This window comes from Cetorhinus maximus, chromosome 2 (genome assembly GCF_964194155.1).
Source record: "Cetorhinus maximus chromosome 2, sCetMax3.hap1.1, whole genome shotgun sequence".
NCBI lineage: Eukaryota > Metazoa > Chordata > Chondrichthyes > Lamniformes > Cetorhinidae > Cetorhinus > Cetorhinus maximus.
Window position 1 is genome coordinate 47,062,276 of NC_135880.1, and position 14,788 is coordinate 47,077,063.

Genomic DNA, 14,788 nt, shown 5'->3' on the forward strand with positions numbered 1-14,788 from the left:
TCCCGTGAATAAATAATAAAAAAAGGTAGGCCATTTGGCCCTCAAGCCTGCTCCATTTGATAAGATTCTGGCTGATATGTTTGTGGCCCCAACTCTACTTTCCTGCCTACCACCGACATTTTGATTCCCTTGACTTTCTTGTCAATGAAGAATTTATCTAATTCAACCTTAAAAATATTCGATAAACCTGCCTCCACTGCTCTCTGGGGTTTAACTGAAGCACAACTGATTCAGACCTTCCTGGGTATTCCTGGCAGCTATCTATGTGGCTACAAGTCCACTTGCCAAATGAGGCTCCTCCCCCTCCTGTTCCCCCTGTTACTCATCCTCCTGGAGCTCCAGTCCTCGCTGTTGCCTGATGTGTGCAAGGCACAGCAAACCCCTACCATCTGGAAACCCTGGCTGGTGCGTACTGACCTCCGCAGGCATGTGAATCGCTACTTCAGCAACCTGATTGATGCTCACTGATGCTCATGTGGCTTCTGTTGTACCTTTCCTGGATGTCAGTGTTTGGGCTCCTCATTGGCATCTTCAACCATGTCCTCATAGGTAGCCCTTCTCTCCAAGAGATCATCCACTGGCTCTGCTTCAAGATGTGAATATCTCATGAAGGTTTGACTAGTGCGGGATGAATGCATCATGGCAGCTTTCTGGGGATCTTGCACACACATGCATGATGAGCCTATAGTGGTTGCAGATCAAATCAACTTAGGGGAGTGGAAGAATTGTCAGTGCTTTGATTGCCACAAGTGTGTAATTTATGAGTCCCATGATCTGTGGAAAGCCAGCCTGAGCACTTGTCTGACTAGCTCCATCAATAGCAAAGTGCACTAACATGACATCACCTGTGAGATGCACTTGTGGGCACCAGATTGTGAAATTCTAGAAATATTACAGCAGTGCCCTGAAAGGAGCTAGAGGTGAGATTAAAGCAGTGGTGATCTTCACCACTACTGGCAATGAGTGCCCATCTGGTCCACTTGGCAGGAGGTCTTCTTCCCAGGTTGGCTGCAAGTTTTCGGAGACCGCTTGATGGGAAAGTCTGAGCATTGTGAGGTACTGGTGCTCAGTCACATCCAGAAAACTAATCTTCTGCCTGGATCCGCTAAGTTCAGGGTTTTGCCTCCTGTGAACTGGAGCTCCATGCTCCTGCAAAGTGGTAGGTGATTGAGGAGCGGGCAGTTGCTGCTCGGCTTGTTCCTCATCTGAGATCCAAGGTAGAGCAGCTAAGTATAAGCAGCAGCCCTGCTGATCTGAAGGTAGACAGCTGGGAAGTGCAGATCACAAACAAAAAACTTCAAGGTGGTAGAAATGACGTCTAAATTGATGGAAATCATCGCCAAAGCAGTTAAAATATACTCTCAGAATAAACTGAGCAAAAACCTTTCATGTGGGCAAGGAAGCAGCTGTTAACTCTCTGTACTTTAAGCATTTTCTGCTTCTCACTTTGTTTTCCCTGAAAAGTTCCAGGAAACCATTTGTGCGCATTCTGTTAAACTTAGAATTGTGTGTTAAAAGAGCAGCTAATGAGCATGGCACTCATGCCTGTTCCATGGAGCTTTCCCACTTACTGCACATTGTGCTCAGGTTAAAGGCGGAAGTCAGTGGATTTCTGTCGGCTTCCTGGCACACCATTAACTTCAGCTGGTTTAACCTGCACAGAAATCCGCCCCTCTTAACAGGTTAAAACTTCCATCACCACCCTCCCGCCCCATTTGATGAGTTGTTCAGTAACTCACTTGACTATAGAAGTTGTGACAGAAAGTTACATGGGGAGATGGAGATTGAAAAAGAAGCAGAGAATGGAGAAGACTGACTGCAAAAAATAACTGGGGGTAGCATTGCCATTTGTTTCTGCTAGTTATATCAGTGCAATCTAGGGAGCAGTGACCAAACCGGCACAAAAGAGCTGGGAATTTTAAACATGTGGGATGCCCAAAACCACTGACATTCATTTCCCAGCAATTTTTTATACTGTCCCAAGATTCAATTCACATGGATAAAGCCCCAAACTGGCCGTGGACTTATTAAAACTGCATACCGGCCTTTTGTATTCAGAAAATATGAACATAGAAACTGTTCTATTCTGTTTTTTTTTAAAAAGAAAACATTTTTTAAAGAAACATATTTTAGTTTTAATGGTTACAAAATAATAATTCATTAGAAAGATACTGAAGACAATTTTTCTATGACTTCCCAGCTTGAGGTTTTCCTGCTTAGGGAAGATTCTTCAAATTGCACTCATTTTCTTAGGCGCAGTCACTAAGTGACGGATTTAAAAAGTTTTCATGACAAAAATTATTTAATTTACTAAGAAATTGACTAGTGTACACTAATTAAACTATTAAATGATTCAGAATAGTTTGGTCAAGTAATTTTTAGTGATTTTAGTTCTGTTTACTTGCAGGAAGAGTATTTGGCACCCTTTTAAAACGGTTTAATTTTGGTGATAAACTCATTTTATGCTGTTTTAACAAAACTGTCCAAGGCTGCCGCTCTCAAATGCATCAATGAATATCTTATTAATGAAGGAAGAGGAACAATTAGGTCCGATTACACTGCCTGTTTGCATAGGTTCATTAAAGATTTTAGTTATGTGATTCTGCAAATGAACTTTAGTGAAAGCTTGAAATGTAACCAAACCAGCACAGTTTCGAGTGCATCTTGGGCTCAAGTTCCCAAAAATGGGAGCTCTATGCCTTGCTGTTGAATTGCCTTGGAGTTTGGGAGCTGTGGAAATTCTGTTGATTTAAAATAAATAAACATTTCAGTTTAAATTCTGAATCCCAATGACATAATCAGAGAATTGAAGAATTATAAACATTTCAGTTTAAATTCTGAATGCCAATGACATAATCAGAGAATTGAAGAATTATACTGAGGTCACCAGCAAAGAAGGCCGAAGCAGCAGATAGCTATTCACTCAAGTAACAACGATTGCTGTCATTTTAACTTAGGTCAATTAAATTTCTCAACACGGTCAAGAACAGTAACTCTTTCCATTTACTAGTTTGATACCAATGCTTTCTTCAGCCTCATGAGCTGGGAATTTCCTTGCAGCTGCTCCTACTACCCTACCTGTAACGTTGCCAGAAATGCAACGGACACTCTTTAAATGCACATGGACAGAATTTCCAGCTCATATCCAGCAAAGATGAGTGGGAGCAGCTCTGAGGAAATTCTGACCCACGGTATGTTAAGCTGTACATTTCAAAAAGAACCAGTCATGAGAAACTGGAATTTTCCAGATAGCCTGAAGAATTAGAGCCAATTACAGAATTAGTTTTAATTGTTTTGGCTTTTTGTATAAAGCATGGATGATGAAATTTTCTCTTTCAATTTAATTTATTAAAACTGCATAGAGGTCATTCGTATTCAGAAAATATGAACATAGAAACTGTTCTATTCTGTATTTTTAAAGAAACATTTTATTTTTAATGCTTACAAAATAATAATACTGTAATGATGCAGAAGATGATTTTTCTATGCCCTCCCCCTGCATTCCCCCAAACCCCCACCACATGACCCACCACCAACCCAGGTGCCAAATAGGTACAGTGTATCCAGTGTGCACAGCACTAGCCTTGGCCTGAGTATGTCTGATTTTTGTTAGGCCAGGCCATGTGCAGTGTCCCTTAGTGCCCTGACATATGTCCATCGCCTGAGTCAAATTAAACACAAGCACAGCTTCAGGACTGACTGGTGACCTCTGGGCTTTCTTGATGGTTGCAGAAAGCACCTAGGCTCAAAGATCCTTGTGGACAACTTGCCTTCATAGTCCTTCCTTATCTTGCTGCCTGACCCCTTTCAGGCCCTTCAGCTGAAGGGCCCGGACATATGGCCTAATGATCGTTTCTTCACATACCTAAGCATCCTTTCAGCAGAGATGGAGGAAACAGTAAACTTGAGATGTGAGAGCTGGGTGCAGTCCCTGCCAACACATTGTTGCCCTTGACCTGCACCTGTTGTAGGTACAAACTCAAGTGTGCCTCTTAGAAGGAGCCCTGGGAATTGTGGGGCAATGCAGATGGAAGGGAGACTCAGCATTATCGACCGCTGCCCCAAATTCCCATGCTTTACATCTGGAAAACAGCTATCTGACATGGCACAGTGCATCTGAGTAACAAAGAGCACTAGCAAGCAACAGTGGATGTGAATTCACCTCACTGATCACTCACTGAAATCCTACTAGCAGTTATAGTCATGCTACTGAGGAGGAAAAGCACTTTCCCAAATGGAAGGACTAATGTTAGGATTGCTGTTGCTGTCTATGTCTGACATGGACAGAAATATAGGAGTAGATCAGCACCTGTCTCTTAGGAAAAAGAGAAGAAAAAATAGCACAAGAAAGAGGTTTTTAAATTGCCCCCAGAGGAGAGAAAAGCTGTTTGTCACCATAATCAAAATAATGGCACAATTGACACAATGATGAATTTAATATAATTTATACCATGAAAATCATTGCCATGTTTTTTATGAAGACATTTCCTCTTTAGTCTGAATATTTTCTTAACAGTCACAAAAGTAAAGACAAACCTGTCATAGTTGTTATTCTTTAATAAAATAAATGTCTTGACTTTCATGCCACAGTTCAAGTATGTAAGAAAAATTCTAGATGCTTTTGCAGGCCTTGACTCCAGCTCTAGATTAATAAAGTAATATTTTATCTTTTAAACGACACATGCATATATACATGTGTATTCAGATGAAGGGGCATCATTCAATACTAATTACAATAGTGATTGCAAAAATTGTTCCCGCTAAACAAGTTTATTGAGTGCTATTGTCTCGAACAAAATCTTAAAAATCTAAATTGTTGAATGTTCTATTTATATCTAAAAGACACAATGACACCAATGTTCCTGTGTTGGTTTTTGTCTAGGCCACTGTTGTATTCTGTAAGTTACCTCTTCTGTGGTCTGTACTGAAGCAAACCCAAAGCAAAATATTTGATAAACGTTAGAAATAAATATCTTTCAAACTTCTATTTAGAATCTGGTGTAAGTCTTTTAATATATTGTTGAATGATTAAGAAAATAATATTCAAAGGACTGCAGGGTGATTCTTCCGAAGCAAAACATTTAGAACATCAGATTAGAGCAAACCCAGCTGTTCTGTACTGTGGTGTTTTGGTCATAAATGTCAAGTATGTTAATTCAACATGCTTTTATATAGTTATTGTTCAATGTGCTAAATATTAAACTGTAGACATCTACACTGTGAAACTTGTTTAAACTGATCTATTTTTGATTATCTTTGATTAAGTAGAATTTAGTGACTCGAATTGATCTGTTAGCAAAAGGGACAATGTTAAAGGAGGATTTAGTGAACAATATTCATTCCCCATGTCATCATTGCCCTCCCTCTACACTGCAAATTGTAAAGAGTATCATTTTGATATTTATCATGGCACAAGATATGAAATACAAACTGCTGATTGTTTCAGCATGCATTATTAGCATGAACTTTATCCTGTTTCAATGTGTTCATTTTGTGAATGGGTGAATGCAACCAAAAATTAATAGTTTCTGGCAATTTGTTATCTTTGTAAAATATTTATTTAAATTAATGCATCTTATAATGCCAGATTCTATGTTATATTTAAAAAAGATTAAAATGCATGGCTTGACAGATTGTGCAAGACTTTCACGATATATTAAGTATAAATTGAATTGTACAAATCATAGCATGAGATTGTACAAAATAAAAAGCTATCTTTTGCTGAATAATGGATGGCGTTAGATTTCTATTCCTCAGTGTCCATTTTATTATAAATCTGCAACATTGTCTATTATGATATATTAATAAAAATTTTATACATCCACACTGTACATGATACAAGTATTACAGTGGGCTTTGTCGGAATACTATTGAAGAAATTAACTAACAAAATTTATTAACATCTTGTTGACTTTTTATTTATAAATACCTTTAAGTAATATATTTTCATCAGAAGTGGGGATTGTTGGATGAGGTGGTGAGTTGAGGCTGCTATTGTGAGCTACCTGCTGCTTGTATGTGTAGGGGAGGTGATGGTGTAGTGGTATTGTAGCTGGGCTAGTAATCCAATGACCCAAGGTAATGTTCTGGGGACCTGGGTTTGAATCCTGCCATAGCAGATGGTGGAATTTGAATTCAATGAAAATTTGGAATTAAGGTGCACAAAATACTGAAAGAGACAGATAGTGCTAATATAGGGAATTGTAAGTTAATAGGTAAAGTTGAGGTAAGGGAGAAAGTAACAAAATCTAAATCAGGGTTTCTCATGTAAAATATAGTAAATAAGATTGGGGAGTTAGAGGTGCAGATTGCCATGTGGAAACATGGGACTGAATTTCCTGGCTGATGTGTGGGTGGCAGAGCCCACACATCAGCGCTTAAAATGTCACGTGAGCATCCAGGCAGCATCACGATGTTTAGGTCGGCGCATGTGCTTTGCAGCGCAACGCGCGCCTGCCATTAATTAAAGGCCTTGTTAAGGCCATTAAGTCACCAATTGATGAGGATTTTGAGGAGCCCATGCAAACTTCGGCTCAGCGCACTGGCCCAACGGGTAGGCGGGTAAGTGGTTTTTTAACAAACCTCATCCAATGGCAGGATGAGGTTTGATATCGGATTTTAAAATGTTTAATAAAGTTTTTGTGAACTTTATTAACATGTCCCATCTCATGTGACATTTTCACATGAGGGGGACATGTTAATGATTTTTTCATTGTTCTTTTTTTAATGTTTCATAGCCTTTCAGCGATCTCCCTGAGGCAGCTCTAAGCCCCAGGGAGATGTGCGCTCTTTCACGCGCATGCGCGAAAGGGCGCACTCTCGCAGTTGGGGAATTCCCCCCGCCCGCACAGGGAGCACATAGCGCTTCCAGTCAGGCAGCACACTGGGCGGGCCTTAATTGGCCGCCCACGTAAAATGGCGGCAGGGCCCAATTCGGCGGCGGTGATCGGCGGCCTGCCCACCACCGAGTCAGTCGGGCCTGACCACCCATCAAGGGCAAAATTCAGCCCATGATGTTGTGGCGATAACAGAGACCTGGCTCTAGGAAGGGGCGGAACTGGGTGTTAAATATTCCCAGATACAAGGTGCTCAGAATAGATAGGGGATGAGGAGGGGTAGTAATATTGGTTAAGGAGAGCATTGCAGTGGTGGAGAAAGAGGATGTCCCAGAGGGTGTGAGGACAGAATCAACTTGGTTAGAGCTAAAGAACAAAAAGGGTGCAATTACATTGCTCGGTGTAGTCTATAGATTGCCAAATAGTGAGAAGGATGTAAAAGAACAAATTTGCAGAGGAAATTACAGAGAGATATAGGCATTATTGAGTAGTTATAATGGGGGACTTTAATTACCCGAATGTAGACTGGGACAGTGGTAGTGTAAAGGGCGGAGAGGGGCAAAATTTCCTAGATTGTTTTCAGGAGAATTTTCTACAGTAGTATGCGTACAATCCAACAAGAAAAGATGCACTGTTGGACCTGGTTCTTGGAAATGAAGTGGGCCAAATAGATCAAGTATCCGTGGGGGAACATTTAGGAGACAGTGATCATTGTATTGTATGTTTTAGGATGATGATAGAAAAGGACGATAGGCAATCCACAGTAAAAATAATTAACTGGACAGAGTAGATAGGGAGAAGCTGTTCCCACTCATAAAAGGATCAAGAATGAGAGGGCACAGATTTAAAGTGATTTGCAAAAGAAGCAAGTGTGACGTGAGAAAAAGCTTTTTCACACAACGAGTGGTTCGGGTCTGGAATGCACTGCCTAGAAGTGTGGTGGAGGAACGCTCAATCGAGGCATTCAAGAGAACAAAAATGATTATTTGAAAGGAAATAATGTGCAAGGGTATGGGGAAAAGGGTGGACATGCCACGTGGTCATAATGCTCATTTGGAGAGCCGGTGCAGACATAATGGGCCGAATGGCTTCCTTCTGTGCCATTAAGATTCTGTGATTCTGTAAAAGTCTAATGATGACCGTGAAACCATTGTCAATTGTTGTAAAAACCCATCTGGTTCACTAATGTCTTTTAGGGAAGGAAATCTGCTGTCCTTACCTGGTCTGGCCTACATGTTACTCCATTTTAGCAATGTGGTTGATTCTTAAATGCCCTCTGAACTAGGGCAACTAGATGGGTAATAACTGCTGGCCTGGTAGCGATGCCCACATCCCATGAATGAATAAAAAAAACCCCAGGTATTAACATACCTATACTCCACATAGGTAACTAATGTTTGCATAGAATTTAAGAGCAGGGAGGTTATGCTGGAGCTCTAAAAAACATTAATTAGGCCAGAACTTGAGTATTATGTGCAGTCCCAGTCACCTCATTACCCAAATGATGTAATTTCATTAGAGGGGGTACAGAGGAGATTAATGAGGATGTTGCCAGGACTGGGAAATTGAAGCCTTGAGGCAATATTTGATAGGCTGGCGTTGTTCTTCATGGAACAGAGGAGGCTGAGGGGGATTTGATTGAGGTGTACAAGTTTGCTTGGGGTCTGGATGTTTTGTATTGGGGGAGAGTGGATTTTAGTAAAATAAGGCAGGATCTGGCCAAGGTAGACTGGGAACAGCTACTTGTGGGGAAATCTACAGAGGAGCAGTGGGGGGTGTTCAAAAAGGAAATGGGGAGGGGACAGGCTCAACATGTTCCCTCTAGGGTGATAGAAAGGAGTAACAAGCCCAGAGAACCTTGGATGACCAGAGATATTCAGGATACCATGTGAAGGAAAAGAGAGGCTTTTAGCAGGTACAAGGGAAGCAAATCAGTGGAGGCATTAGTGGAGTATAGAAAGTGCAAGGTGGAGCTTAAGAAAGCAATTAGGAGAGCAAAGAGGGGATATGAGAAAGCTCTGGCTGGTAAAAGTAGGGAAAATCCCAAGATATTCTATAAGTATATCAATGGGAAGAGGATAACCAGGGAAAGAGTAGGGCCCATTAAGGACCAAGGGGGCAATCTATGGGTGGAGCCAGAGGACATCGGTAGAGAGTTGAACGAATACTTCACATCCATCTTCACCCAAGAGAATGAGGATGAAGGTATTGAACTCGGGGAGAGAAACTGCGAGGTTCTTGAGAAAATTGATATAGGGAGTGACAAGGTATTGGAGGTGTTGGCAGGCTTAAAAGTGGACAAATCTCCAGGTCCGGATGATTTGTGTCCCAGCCTGCTGAGGGAGGCAAGGGAAGAGATCGCAGGGGCTCTGACCCAAATTTTTAATTCCTTTCTGGCCATGGGGGAGGTGCCAGAGGACTGGAGAACAGCTAATGTGGCCCTGCTATTTAAGAAGGGTTGTAGGGATAAGCCAGGGAACTACAGGCCAGTGAGTCTCACATCAGTGGCAGGGAAACTATTGGAGAAAATTCTGAAGGGCAGAATCTATCTCCACTTGGAGAGGGAAGGTTTGATCAGGGATAGTCAGCATGGCTTTGTCAGAGGGAGGTCATGCCTAACAAATTTGATTGAATTTTTTGAGGAGGTGAACAGGTGTGTAGATGAGGGTAGTGTAGTTGATGTAGTTTATATGGATTTCAGCAAAGCCTTTGACAAGGTCCCACATGGGAGGCTTATAAAGAAGGCAAACGCACATGGGACACAGGGTAATTTGATAAGGTGGATTCAAAATTGGCTTAGTTGCAGGAGACGGAGGGTGATGACAGAAGGATGCTTTGGTGACTGGAAGCCAGTGTCCAGTGGCGTACCACAGGGATCTGTGCTTGGTCCCCTATTACTCATCATTTATATAAACGACATAGATGACTATGTGGGGGGTAGGATTAGTAAGTTTGCGGATGACACAAAGATTGGCTGGGTGGTTAACAGTGATGTTGAGTGTCTTGGGCTACAGGAAGATATAGACGGGATGGTCAAATGGGCAGATAAGTGGCAGATGGAATTTAACCCTGAAAAGTGTGAGGTGATACATTTTGGAAGGAGTAATTTGACAAGGAAGTATTCAATGAACGGCATGACACTAGGATGATCTGAGGAACAAAAGGACCTTGGCATGTGTGTCCATAGATCTCTGAAGGTGGAGGGGCATGTTAGTGGGGTGGTGAAAAAGGCATATGGGACACTTGCTTTTATCAATCGAGGCATAGATTACAAAAGTAGGGAGGTCATGTTGGAGTTGTATAGAACCTTAGTGAGGCCACAGCTGGAGTACTGTGTGCAATTCTGGTTGCCACATTATAGGAAGGATGCGATTGCACTGGAGGGGGTGCAGAGGAGATTCACCAGGATGTTGCCTGGGATGAAACATTTAAGTTATGAAGAGAGGTTGTATAGGCTTGGGTTGTTTTTGTTGGAGCAGAGAAGACTGAGGGGCGACCTGATTGAGGTGTACAAGATTATGAGTGGCATGGACAGGATGAATAGGGAGCAGCTGTTCCCCTTAGTTGAAGGGTCAGTCACAAGGGGACATAAGTTCAAGGTGAGGGGCAGGAGGTTTAGGGGGGATGTGAGGAAAAACTTTTTTACCCAGAGGGCGGTGACAGTCTGGAATGCGCTGCCTGGGAGGGTGGTGGAGGAGGATTGCCTCACATCCTTTAAAAAGTACCTGGATGAGCACTTGGCATGTCATAATATTCAAGGCTGTGGGCCAAGTGCTGGTAAATGGGATTAGGTAGGTAGGTCAGGTGTTTCTCACGTGTCGGTGCAGACTCGATGGGCCAAAGAGCCTCTTTTGCACTGTGTGATGCTATGATTCTGGATAGAGTGGATGGGAAAGACCTACTTCCCTTAGCAGAGAGGTCAGTGACGAGGAGGCATAGATTGAAATTGGTTTGTAGATGGATTAAAGGGGAGATGAGGAAAAAACCTTTTCATCCAGAGGGTGGCAGGGTGTCTGGAACTCGCTGCCTGAAAGGGTATTGAGGCAGAAACTCCGAATCCATTTAAAAGGTGTCTGGATGTGCACATCAAGTGCTGTGACCTACTGGGCTACGGACCAAGTGCTGGAAAATGGAATTAGGCTGGATGGCTCGCTTTTCGGCTGACAGACACAATGGGCAGAGTGGCCTCCTTCTGTATTGTAAATTTTTCTACATTTTTCTAAATGCTATATACAACTGAGTAGGTGTCAACTCAGTGGGCAAATGTCTGTGTGTCTGTGATAGTATCAGGGGAAAAAAAAAAATCAATATTCTCACACACTGCCTATAGAAAAAAATCAGGTAGGACCTTCCTGTTCTGCAAATCCCATGGCACAGGTACTTGTGGAGCAGGTGCTGCCTGCATAAAAGATGCCTCACACTGCTAGCTGTTAAGTCTATATTAACCAGTCTCTTCATAGTATAGAATGTGAATATTGCTGAAAAGGGAGACATCTGCATGAACTGGGGTTATTTTTATTCAGGTGGTGGATATTGGGGTCTTATCTGTGTTTATACACAGAGGAGAAGGCTGAAAGTGAGGTTGTTGGTTGGCGGTGCAGATTGTGTAATGTGTGTCTTTATAAATAATTTAAAATGTAAAGAAACGTATAAAGACTCGGGGTGGAATTTTCCCCTCTTGCCTGCAGCAGGTTTCGTGGTGGGTGGGAGCAGAAAATTTAGAGAGAGGCCAAAAATCAGATTCCTGCCGGTGGGAAAACAGTTTGGAATTTTCCGCCTGTCCTTCACGGTGAGTTGGTGGCGTGTCGAGTATCCGGCTGATCAGTGTTGGGAATTCCATTTGCGTGCATTCCCATGTCATGGAAGCTCATTAAATATGCTACATTTCGGAATCACATTCCGCTTTCCAATCTTGCATCATGCCAGCGGGAATTCAAACCGATCTGAAACACGTTTGGGAATCAGTGGCGTGCATCAGCCAACCCTCACTTCACTCATGACTTCGAGGTCAGTGCAGCTTTCAAAGCCGACCTGCAACAGGACTGCTCTGGCTTCTTAGCGATGGCAGCTGAAAGCCACATTGGAGGGGGCGCAGGGATGGCCTGCTCACAGTGGGTGCCTCTATACTCCAGGAGGACACCACTGTGCAGTGGCTCTCAGGCACGGCTGCAACCCTCAAGCAGACATCAGCATTGTGACTGGGTTTGGTTGGGGGGGGGTGGGGGTGGAGGATGGCAGACACATGGCGGGGCAATGGAGGGGTTGGAGAGGGGGAATGATGGCAGTTGGAGGGGAGACTGAGGGTGGGGAAGCTGGAGCCTGACATGAAAGACTAGAATGCAGATCCAAGGGTGTGGATGGGAATCAAACTGTGTGAATGGAAGGGGATGTATGCAGACTCCGGAACAGGAAGGTGGAATGTGTGTTAGTGTGGCACAAGAGGGATGGGCTGCACAGAGACTCGGGGGAGGGTGTGGGGTGGGGAAGGGAGACTTTGTTGCGATTAGTCATGAGGGAACGGGGGAGGTGATTGAAAGATAGTCATAGACCCTAGTCCGGGGCCAACAGGTCAGAATAAGAGATTAAAGGCAGTCCTGGGGCTTTGTGGACCTCACAGTCAGGGTGGGAGATTAAAAGCAGTCTTGGGGCTTTGCGGGTCATGCCACAGGACTATGCATGGCACTCACGTCGTAGTCCCACTCCTGGGAGGGACAAGGTCTGTGCACTCAATTGGGATAAAGTACAGCTTGGAGTTCACACTGTCGATGGCGATGGGTTTGCCTGGCTTGGTACTGGGCTGCAGATGGGATGGTCATGGTTAGGGGAGGCATCTGCAGACTGTAAATGGGGAAAATGTAATATAGCGGGGAGGGGTGCTCAAAATTCTCCTGGGTGGGCTCTCCTCTGTAGGTGACCATGCACACAGCCTCAAGGTTGGGAGGGTGCAGTCCACATTGGGCATGGGGATGTCAGCAGTGTTTGGTTCAGGCGGGAGTGTTGGAAAGTCCATCACAATGACGATGGGATCCGGAGTTACTGGGGAAGACTGGAGAATCAACAAAGGGGGGTTCCAGGAAGATTGGAGGGACCTGATCACTGAAAGGGGGGCGGGGGTTGAAATAAAATGGCCTCAAAATAAAAATGGAGCACCACCATCTTGAATTCACAAAGTAATGGCGCAGTTTGAAATCGAAACTGGAAAAGAATCTGCACAGGAAGGGTCTGAGGCCCTTTCAGGCGACATCCTCAAACGTCTTAGAGTCACAACATTCAAATAGAGGCAGAGCTGAGAGAAAAGAGGAAGGCTTCCTTGAGAAGGTGCCATTGGAGCCAATGCCTTTTGCTGCGCATTGACGAGAGACTGCAGGAATCATTGACTTCATAATACAGTTGCTCCATTTCAGCATTAACAGGGGAGGCAGTGGCATAGTGGTATTGTTATTGATCTAGTAATCCAGAAACCCAGGGTAATGCTCTGTGGGACCTGGGTTCAAATCCCACAATGGCAGATGTTGAAATTTGAAATCAATAAAAATCTGGATTTAAAAGTCTAATGGTGACCATGAAACTATTGCTGTTGTCATAAATACCCATCTGGTTCTCTAATGTCCCTTAAGGAAGGAAATCTGCTGTCCTTACCTGATCTGGCCTACATGTGACTCCAGACCCACAGCAATAATGGATGGGCAGTAAACAATGGCCTAGCCAGGGATGCCCAGATCCCAAGAATGAATAAAAAAAAATTCAGGCACTCTTTAAGGAAGCACAGCTGCTGCATATCTGCCAGGTTATCAATGAAAGCCTCTCATGTGCTTTCTCCAACTGGCATGGATATTGGGTTAAAGGGCATCCAGTCATTGCTCATATGCAAATTAATGAATATGCCAAATCAGAGATTACAGGAGTGAGTTTGATAAGGTGGTGCATTTCATGAATGCGTCCAAACCTTTTCCAACCTCTGTGGGATTGAGATGTCAAGTATCAGGGTTGGCATTTTGGTCACCTAGATCTGTGGGTTTGTGTCTCAACTAAAGGCTGTATCAGTAACAAGCTAGTAACACAGACACAGCTCTAGGGCATGATAGTGGCTTTCTGTTAGCAAGTGGGAGCTTTACTATATTTTCCCAGTATTCATTAATCTGTTGCATCTATCAGTTGCACAGGGAGAAGGAGGGCTGACTAATGGAGCCTGGGCTTAATGCTGCCTTCTTGATGGTACTGATCCAATAGGGGAGGAGATGAATGGCCTGGTGCCACCTTGCACAGCTTCAAGAGGAGGCCCCACCTGAGGTCCATGGTCCAAGGGAGCCCCAGCAGGAACCAGAGGATGAGGAGGGAAGACCCATCCCACAAAGATGACTCGCCCGATCAAGGGTGTACTGAAGAAGACTTTGCTATCTGGAGATTAGTGAAAGATAGTGCTGTGCATGTCTGCGCTTGTCAAGAGATGTGGTGGATTATAACTGTCACATTCTGCGGGAGGATCTGATGCCCTGTGGACTGTGACGGCATCCCCTGCCAGTGGCCCTGAAGGTCACCACTGCACTCAATTTGTTCCAGGATCCACAGGGGACCTACAAGGCACCTCACAGTCCTCAGCACAAAGATATATCAAGTAGGTGCCATATGCCCTCTACAGTAAGGCTCATCATTATGTGAAGTTCACATTGGATGAAGCTAGCCAATCTGCTAGATTTTGGGGGTTTGCAGCTATCTAAAGTACAGGGTGCAATCGATTGCACGTGTGGCTTTGAGATCTCCATGGCAGCAGCCCCTTGTTGTTCATTAACAGGAAGGGGCTCCACTCCCTGAACATTCAACTGGTGTGCAATCATCAGCAGCACATCATACATGTTTGTGCCAGGTACCCTGAGAGTTCCCATGGCTCGTACATCCTGAGTCACTCCCAGGTGCCTCACATATTCGAGGGGCCTCAGCAATTACAGTGCTGG